Source organism: Panthera uncia, chromosome B1 (genome assembly GCF_023721935.1).
Source record: "Panthera uncia isolate 11264 chromosome B1, Puncia_PCG_1.0, whole genome shotgun sequence".
NCBI classification, from domain to species: domain Eukaryota; kingdom Metazoa; phylum Chordata; class Mammalia; order Carnivora; family Felidae; genus Panthera; species Panthera uncia.
The window spans coordinates 138,924,035-138,934,256 of record NC_064811.1 but is presented as its reverse complement, the minus strand read 5'-3'; positions in this window follow the sequence as shown (position 1 = coordinate 138,934,256).

Below are 10,222 nucleotides of genomic sequence, written 5' to 3'. Positions count from 1 at the left end.
AAGGAAGCCTGTCTCTAATTCTTCTCTTCACGTTTTCTCTAATCTAGTCTTACTTTTCGCCCTACTACTCCACTGAAACTGTTCTTGTCAAGGTTACCAAGAAGGCCGTTCTGTATTGCTTGAGCTGGGGATGAATGCATAGGTCTCCTCTTCCTTATTCTGTGAGCGGCAGGAGACTCAGCCAAGCACTCCCTCCATGATTCATCTTCATTTGGCTTTCAAGACACTGCAAACTCCTGGTTGTCTTCCGACCTCACTGGCTTCTTGTTCTCTCTCCTTTGCAGGTTCCTTTTCTTCTCATTGTTAGTGTACTCCAGAGCTCAGCCCCTGGGCCTCTCTCTTCTCCGTCAGGACTCACTTTCGTGGTAAACTTGTGTCTTTAATACAATCCGCAAGCTGGCAACTCCCAAATGTGTACCTCCGGTCTTTTTGAACTCCAGACTCCTATACCTAGCTCCCTCATCTAGCCCTCTACGGTAACATCTAAGACATTGCCAACATAACACATCAAAAGCCAGGCTGTCCTCCACAGCCATCTGTCTCCATAGTGACAGCTCTTCCACCCCTCACACCTATATACAGTCTTATATACAAATCCTGCTGGCTTTTCCTTTAAAATAGATCTAGAATCCATCATCCTCACATGGATTATTTTAATAGTCTCTTAAGTGGTCTTTTGGCTTCCAACTGCCACACACGCCCTGCTCCCAAAACATCAGTGTTTAATATAGTAGCAAAGAGATTCTTCTAAAACATCCATCACGTTACTCTAATGGTTGCCTATCAGTAAAAACCAAAGCATGGCATTGACCTCTAGGACTGTAGAGAATCTGCCCCACCTCCCACCCTTCCCTCCTCTCTTCCTACTCTTCTTTTACTTACTCTGTTTCAGTTACGTTGTGATTGTTGAGTTGTGAGACCCATTTCCACCTCAGACCTTTGCAGTTGCTGTTCCCTCTACTTAGAATTAGCCATTTACATATATCCTTCTTCCTCCCAGTCTTGGTTAAATGTTACTTTCTCAGTGAAGCCTGCTCTGGACCACTATTTAAAACCACAGCTTTCCCCATACTCACCATTTTCTATCTTCCTTACCCTCGTAGGGGTTTACACTGTTACCCCAAAACATGCCACTTTGGCTTATTGATTATTTTGAATTAAAGATACTTGAGAAACAGTGACCCTCTCAGAAACTCTGACCCTCCCCTTTCCCCCCTGAAAGATTATAAATGTCCCATGTGAAAGCTGTCTGCCTTTTACGAGGAGGGTAGAAGGCATCCTTATGACCAGAGATGGGGTTTAAGGCTAAAGAGACTGTATAAACAAGTCTTGATAATTCTTCACCCCAGTTTACTATCCCTAAGCCCAAACCCCTTTGTCTTGTCAGTTTTTCACAAATGTATTGTTTCTTTGTCTAAAAGGTTTAAAGGCTTCCTGCTATGAGTCTCATCTTTTTTATGGGGCTCCTGTGTGTATGAAATTAAATTTGTTTTTTTTTCTTGTTAATCTGTCTTATGCCCATTCTGTTACCAGACCAGCCAAAGAATCTAGAAGAGAAGAAGGGAAAATTTTTCTTCCTTTATACCCTGTTTGATTCATCCCCCACTGTACTTATCTCCTACAGTATGATATAATTTACTCATTTGCTTGGTTTCTCTCTCCTGATTAGAATATAATCATATCAATTCAAATTTAAATGGTAAAAAAAAAAAAAAAAACACCATTATCCTGCATAAGATTTTCATTTGAAAAGAATGCTACAGAAAAGAAAATCAGTAGAAAATATCAGACATGTTTCCAGTAACATCAGAAATGAGAATGTCTACACTTATTATTCTAGAGGTTTTAACAAAACATGTATATAAGAAAAACAATACGGAGCTATATAATTTGAAAAGGAAGTGATAAAATTAACACTGTTTGCAGATAACATGATTGAAGATGCAGAAAACTCCAAAGAACCTACTGGGAAAACTATTAAAAAAAAAAAAAAACAACAGAAATGAGAGAATTCAAATTCAATAAGGTGACTGGGTGCAAAGTTAATATGTAAAAATCTATTGCTTTATAGAAGCAACTACCAGCTAGAAGATACAATTCAAAAAAGACCCCATTTATAATAACAACAAAAAAGACTAAATACCTAGATCTTTTTGAAGAAAAGTTAAAAACACTACTGAAAAATAAGACATGAAAAGGCATGGAGTGTCCTCAGATAGAGGCTTGAAATCGTAAACACGGCCATTCTCCCTTGGTTAATCTATCTATGAGGACTAGTGCTCAGCCATAATATAATATCATATCATAATATAATATCAGCCATACTATAACAGTAATGATTAAAATAGTGAGATACTGCCCACAATCAGATCAATGTAACAAAAAAGGAAAGGGACAAACAGACCGAAGTGTATATGGGAATTTAGGATATAAAAGGTGACAATTCAAATCACCAAAAGGTTAGCTCATTCAGTAAATGGTATTGAGACAACTAGGTCAACCATCAAAGAAAAACACAGGTTTGTGAAAGGATTTCCATCTGACATGGAACTGGAGGATATGAAATGGAGAACCTCACACATGCACCTTCAGAAGCATGGAATTTAAAAACAGAGACTGATTTCCCATAAATGCCTGATGTACAGAAGACTGAGACTTATCTCCTGTCCAGTGAACATCCACCAAGAAGCTCTCCCCATCTTCAAGCCAATGAGCTTCTTGTTTGAACTCTGGCTGGACTAGACGCCCCCACCCCCTCCACCCCTGCCTGCTCTGTACTCCTTATCCATAAATACAAACCATCCCAAATCCTCAGCAAACTTGCCTGTAGATTGCTAGAGCATGCATTCCCTGAAATGCAATTCTTGTGCTGTTCCCAAATAAACTCAATTTCTGGTAATTTGAGCTTGTTGCAGTTTACCTCCTTATTTAGGTTAACAGATTATATCCCTGCCTTGGAATTCATATCTAATAAATTACTGCTGATTCAAAGATTTCATGGTTTAAAGTAAAACTACGAAAGTACTATAAACAATGGGAGAGGTTTTTAAAATCATTTCAGAGTAGGGGAACTTTTTCTAAGATTGGTATAAAAGCCATCAGTGAAAACCCTGATATATTTAACTACATAAAAATTCAAATTTCCCCTTGGCAAAAAGTGTTATGAGAGGAACGAGCCAAAAGTTAGAAGACAAATACAAAAATGGGTAAAAAAACATTTACAATTCATGTCACAGAGTGTTATTTGTGATTTATAAGAAAAGTACATTTGGCATAGAGCTCCTAAACCTTGGAATCTCCTAAGAGCACTGGGAGTACCTTTTGTTAAAATAGTTGGTCTTCAGCAGATTCCCAAATAGCTCTAGGACCATAAAAGTGAAAGGAGTGTCTTGTTATTCATAACAAGCCCCTTTCAACCACACCTGGGTTTACATGTTATTGAAGTGACTTTTGGAAACCCCCCTGAGGATAGGGACTAGTTGCCTGTAAGACCAACCGCATGATTTAGAGAGTTGGGACTCACAGTTCACCTCTTCCAACCTGTGGGGAGAACTGGGTGGCTAGAAGACAGGTGGGAGCCAGACTTCACTGTATATCCCTTCCTATGTTTTTAATTTTAAAATTTGATATTTTTTATTTTTATTTTTTAAATTTATTTATTTTGAGAGAGAGAGAGAGAGAGATGAGCATGAGTGGGGGAGGGGCAGAGAGGGAGACGGAGATTCCCAAGCAGACTCCATGCATGCTTAGCATGGGGGACCAACTTGGGGCTCAGTCTCAAAAACCGTGAGATCGTGACCTGAGCCAACATCAAGAGTCAGACACTTAATCAACTGAGCCAGCCAAGTGCCCTATTCAAATGTTAAATTTAAGATTTACAAAAGCACAGCAAAGAAAAATAAAGGATAAATACACGCAGCTCATAGATGAAACACGGTGGCGAAAATCCACCTTGTTACCTATCAGGGAAATAGAAGTTAAACAAGGTACATTTGCAAGTCACAGTAGCAAGAGTGAAGAGATTGGTTATATCCAAGTTTGGCAGGAGTGTGCACAATGGATATGTCAATAATGGGCAAGTAAGTGGAAAAGCATTCTTAGTGGTAATTTGACCCAGTAATTTTGACTCCCAACAATCTTTCCTACAAAAGTATTCATGTATGAAAATTATATGAGCAAATACACACACACACACACACACACACACACACACACACACACACCCCAACATGAAATCATGCCTCTAATACACTGCTAAGTGAAAAAAAGCATATTGTCCAATATATTTGTATAATGTTTTGATATTCCCCTTAGGTTAAGAATTTGTGTGTGCATGTGTGCGTGTGTGTGAATCAAGACAGAAGTAGGTCCAGAAGGATATAAAACAAACTTAGTAGTTCATACTGTAAAGAGTGAATGGGAGTGGGAGAATGAAAGGTAGAAGAGTTGAAGAAGGAGAAGAATAAAAGTAAAGATTTTTGGCTTTTTATTCTGCTTCTGTATTATTTAAAATTTGTATAGTGACTTATTTTCTAATGAATAATGTTCAACATATAGTAAATAAAAAAATGTAAGTTACAACTCAGTATATTTAATATAACTGCTTTGTAAGTAATAGTGCATAGCATACATACAAAGAAAACCTGGTACTTGAAAGTTAAGATGGCGTGGATTGAATATACAAAGTTACTACTGATTCCTCTGCTAAAATGATAGTAAAGAATGTGTTAAGATGGGCATCTGGATGGCTCAGTCAGTTAAGCATCCGACTCTTGATCTCGGCTCAGGTCATGTTCTCACACTTCATGAGATCAAGCCCATCAGACTCTGAGCTTGGGATTCTCTTTCTGCCTCTCGCCTGCTCATTCTCTCTCTCTCAAAATAAACATTTTTTTTTTAAAGAATTTGTGGGGCACCTGGGTGGCTCAGTTGGTTAAGCGTCCAGCTTCAGCTCAGGTCATGATCTCACAGTTCGTGGGTTCGAGCTCCGTGTCAGGCTCTGTGCTGACAGCTCAGCGCCTGGAGCCTGCTTCAGATTCTGTGTCTCCCTCTCTCTGCCCCTCCCCCGCTCTTGCTCTGACTCTCTCTCTCTCTCTTTCTCTCAAAAATAAACATTAAAACAAAAACAATTTTTAATAAAAAATGAAGAATTTGTTAAAGCATAAACTCACAATGACAGAAGAATAGGAAACAAAAGGCTTTATTTATTTTTAATGTAAAAAAATGTTTTTGATGTTTATTTTTGAGAGAGAGAGCACGCGAGCACACACACACATGAGCGGGGTAGGAGCAGAAGGAGAACATAGAGGATCCAAGTGGTCTCTGCGTGACAGCAGAGAGCCAGATGTGGGACTCAAACTCGCAAACCGTGAGATCATGACCTGAGCGAAAGTCAGATGCTTCACCAGCTGGGTGCCCTGACAACTTAAAATGTAAAGCAGCAAACCCTTCTAGAGTGTTGCCAGTTCTGCTCAAAGTGTGGTTGGTCTCTGGTCTGGTGCTGGCAACAGTAACCAATCCATGAGAAGAGAAGGCTCTTGAGCCAGTATGTAAATCAACTGTCATGAAGGATTAAGATTAGATGATTTTTTTTCATAGCAAGATTTCTGAATAACATAATCAGTGTGTTGGTTTAAATTCTAGTGTATACTCCTTTCTCCTAGAGGACCAGTAACTATTTGTTAATAGCTCACGGACTGGCACTGATCTTTGTTAATTGTGTTTACTTCTCCGATTCTCTCTTGAACCCACATTTTTGTCAGGCTTTTGCCTCTACTGCTCCACAGAAGCTACTGTAGGCAAGGTCACTAGAGACTTCCGTGATGCTCAGTCAGTACTCACCTCTCACCGTCCTGGATCTCAAGAGCATCTGAGTTCATCATACCCTCCTTGATATACTTGCTTTACTCAGCTTCCAGGTCACCACAATCTTTGGGTTTCTTGTCACCCTACTGGCAATTTCTGCTGTCTCCTTTGCTCTTTCCCTGTTTTCTACACCCAGTTTTAACATTTGCATACAGGAAAATTCACTGTTGCTATGAAGTTCTATGACTTTTGAAAAATGTACAGATAACATTGTCTGACCAATACCACCATAGTAATAGTTTGAAACTCTGCAGGTTGAGATGAGGTGGATGTGAGGGATTTTTGCTTTTTTGGCTTTTTTGTGTTTTTAAAAAAATTTTTTTTAATTTTTTTTTTTTTAAGCGTTTATTTATTTTTGAGACAGAGAGAGAGCATGAACAGGGGAGGGGCAGAGAGAGAGGGAGACACAGAATCCGAAATGGGCTCCAGGCTCTGCTGTCAGCACAGAGCCCGACGCGGGGCTCGAACTCATGGATCGCGAGATCATGACCTGAGCCGAAGTCGGACGCCCAACCCACTGAGCCACCCAGGCGCCCCTTTTTAAAAAAAATTTAAGTAAGCTCTATGCCCAAAGTGAGGCTTGAACTCAGGACCCCAGTCAAGAGTCACTTCCTCTACTGACTGAGCCAGTCAGGCGCCCCTACATGGAGCTGTTTTGCATGTGGGACAGATGTAAATCTTTGGGTGCCAGAGAGTGGGCTGTGGCAGACAAGATAATGGCCCCCCCTCCAAAGATGTTCATGTCTTGATTCCAAGAAACTAGAGGTTAATGTAATGGCAAAAGGGACTTTGCAGGTATAATTAAATTTCATGAATTAAGTATCATGAAAGATGGAGAGATTATCTTAAAGTGCTTGGGTTGGCCCAGTGTAACTTAATGACAAGGGTCCTTATAAGGGAAGAAAGAAGGCCGGAGAGGAAGAGTCACTGAAGATGTTGTAAGGGAAGTAGAACTCGGAGCTGCTACACTGCTGGCCCTGAAGATGGAGGAGGGACAGCAGCTGGCCTGTGGCCTCAAGAAGTTGGAAAAGGCAAAAAGGAAATACTCCATTTCTTTCCGAGAGCCTCCAGAAGGAATGCAGCCCTCCCAACACCTTGGCTTTAGGACTATTGGCCTCTGAACTGGAAGATCATAAATTTGTGGTAAGCCACACACGTGTGATTAATCTGTTACAGCAACAACCGTAAACTATTACAAGAGAAATAGTTCTAACAGCCCTTTCCCCCCAAAAATCTACTTCTACATTCCCTTTATAATCAAACCCTCCCCTGACTATTAACCACTGGCAAGGATTGACCTGTTTTCTAGCTCTATAGTTTTGTTTTTTCCAGGTCATATAAATGCAATCATATGGTATGTAACCTGTTAGGTCTGTCTTCTTTCCCTCAGCGTAATACACTTGAGATCCATCCATGTTACAAATATCAATAGTTCACTCCTTTTTAGTGCTGAATTAAGTATCCCATGAACATACCATAGTTTGTCTATTTCTCAGTGCAGACATTTGGGTTGCCCCCGGTTTTGAGCTCCTATGAATAAATCTGTTATAAACATTTGCTTTAAAGCGTTTGTGTGAATTTAAGTGATGTTTTCATTTCATCTGGGTAAACACCTGAGTAGGATTGCTGAGTAACATGGTTTTATAAACCTTTACCTTTATAAGAAATTGCCAAACGATTTTCCCAAATAACTACCATTTTGCATTTCTGCCAGCAACATAGAAAGTTCCAGTTTCTCTGCATACTTACCTGTGCTTGACATTGTCACTTTTTAAAAGTTTCAGCTATTCTAGTAAGTGGGCAGTAGTATCTTACTGTGTTATTTTCGTTTCACCGATGGCTAGGATGTTGAGCATCTTTTCATGTGCTTATTTATCATGTTCGTGTTCTTCGGTAAAAAGTCTGTTCTGATCATTTATCCATTTTTTACTGGGGTGCTTGCTTTCTTAGTGTTGATTTTTATTTCTTTATTTTGAGAGAGAGAGCATGCATGGGGGGGAGGGGCAGAGAGAGAGCATCCTAAGCAGGCTGCTCACTGTCAGCACAGATCTCAGTTGTCTCAGGGCTTGACCCAAACTTTCACAAACTGCACGATCATGACCTGAGAAGTTGGAAACTCAACCAACTGAGCCACCCAGGTGCCCTGCTTAGTGTTGATTTTCAAGAGTCCTTTCTATATTTGTATCTGCCTCTCGTGTGAGCCACTTAGGAATTGTCTGGGACTTGGAAGGGGTTTACATCGTCGTTGCATTTCTCAAAGCATTTGCTTTACTTCGCTGGGTTGTTCCCTCAGGCTCAGCTGTGGGGTGGGCCTGGAAATATTCTGAGACAGAATTCCCTTCTCCAGTTCTCTCCTCCTTCCCTCCCCACGTCCTGACTCTCTTTCCCAATGACCTGTGGCCAAACAGATGGAGTTTTCTTGCAAATTTAGCTTCCTGTGCAATTGTGCGATTCTGAACAAACGGGCCTGGACTGCAGACAAAGGAGCAAGAGAGAAAAAAACAGACGGATCCTCCACCATCCCTTGCAACTGGGACCCCTTTTCCTGGTTCCCATTGCCTGGGAGTACAGATCCCCAATTGGGGTCAGGTCTGGTCTCTGGGAGAAAAAAAAAAAAGAAAAAGAAATCATATCCCCAGGGGCCTTTTTTCTGGTCCTCTCCTAAGATGGATTGTTCTCTGAGTTTTTGCTCTCTTTGATTCATTATCTCACTCAGCACAAAGCTGGGAGATATAAAAAGGAAACTCTACAGGTTTCTTTTCAAGTTGTGCCTTCCCTCCCCAGTCTGTCTGTCATTATTTACCTTTTGGAGTCCTCAGATAATTGCTTTTCTATTTTGTTGAGGATTTTAGTTGAAATCAGGGGGAGAGATACGCTACAGCAGGCATTCTGGTTGGCGTCCAATTTCTTTCCCTGGATATTCAAGGTTGGAGAGCTCAATCGTTCAGTCCCAGGCCCTCTTCTCATCAGTCTGCACACATTCCCTTTCTGATTTCACCCAATGTCATTGCCTGAATAATTCCCCAAATTTAAATTGCTGGTCTAGCTTTCTCCCGAACTCCAGAACTCCTAGACAGTTGCATGATTGTCACTTGGATATCTAATAAACATTTTAAAATTAATATTTTTGAAGCTGAACTCCTGATATTCCCTACCCCAAACCTGCTCACCTATCTTTCCCCATTTCAGTAAATGGCAAGACCAGATGGTCTTGCCTTTGTTCAGGGCAAAAAAATTCATGTCATCCTCAATGTTCGAGAGACCTGGAGAATCAGCAGTGTGAATGTGCATAAACAAGTTAGTGATAAATAGTATGTAGAACACTAAACTCAAAGGGAGGAAGACTAACGAGTGAAAAAGGAAAAGTGATCAGAGAAAAAAGTGACTAGAGCATTCACTGTCATAACTTAAATACTGAATGTTAACAAAAATGATAATAAAGTTAAATGGGAGATTTGGAGGAAAAAAATATTGCACATGTGTGGTTGGGCTGGAGCGGTGGAAGGTTGGTAGAACAATGCCTAAACCTGAAAAGACAAGTAGCAAAAGAGGAGTTAAGAAATATGGAGGGGCGCCTGGGTGGCTCAGTTGGTTAAGCGGCCAACTTCGGTTCAGGTCATGATTTTGCAGTCCGTGAGTTCGAGCCCCGCTTCGGGCTCTGTGCTGACAGCTCAGAGTCTGGAGCCTGTTTCAGATTCTGTGTCTCCCTCTCTCTGACCCTCTCCCATTCATGCTGTCTCTCTCTGTCTCAAAAATAAATAAACGTTAAAAAAATTTTTTTTAAGAAATATGGAGGTAAACACTGAAAGATATTCTGAAGAGCTGAAAGTAGTTATCTCTGAGAAGAGAGGAGTTGGGGAGGTTAGAGAATGTAGTTTCTTATAATTGTGTAGAACTTTTTGACGTTAAAGTATATGCATGTAGAACTTTTATAAAATAAAACTGGTGGTCGATGCACACCAAACTGTTAGATGATAACAGTGGTTGCTTTTGTGGACTTAGTCTTTAATTTTCTAAATTATATATTCCTATAAAACTTGAATTTTCTTAAGAATCACATATTCATTATATTGTTCTATTTTTAAAAGCGTAAAGTATAGGGGTGCCTGGCCAGGTCAGTGGGTAAAGCATGTGACTCCTGATCTCAGGATTGTAAGTTCAAGTCCCATATTGGGTATAGACATTATTAATAAATAATGAACTACTGGGACCTCATCAAAATAAAAAGCTTCTGCACAGTGAAGGAAACAATCAGCAAAACTAAAAGGCAACTGACAGAATGGGAGAAGATATTTGCAAACGACATATCAGATAAAGGGTTAGTATCCAAAATCTATGAAGAACCTACCAAACTCAA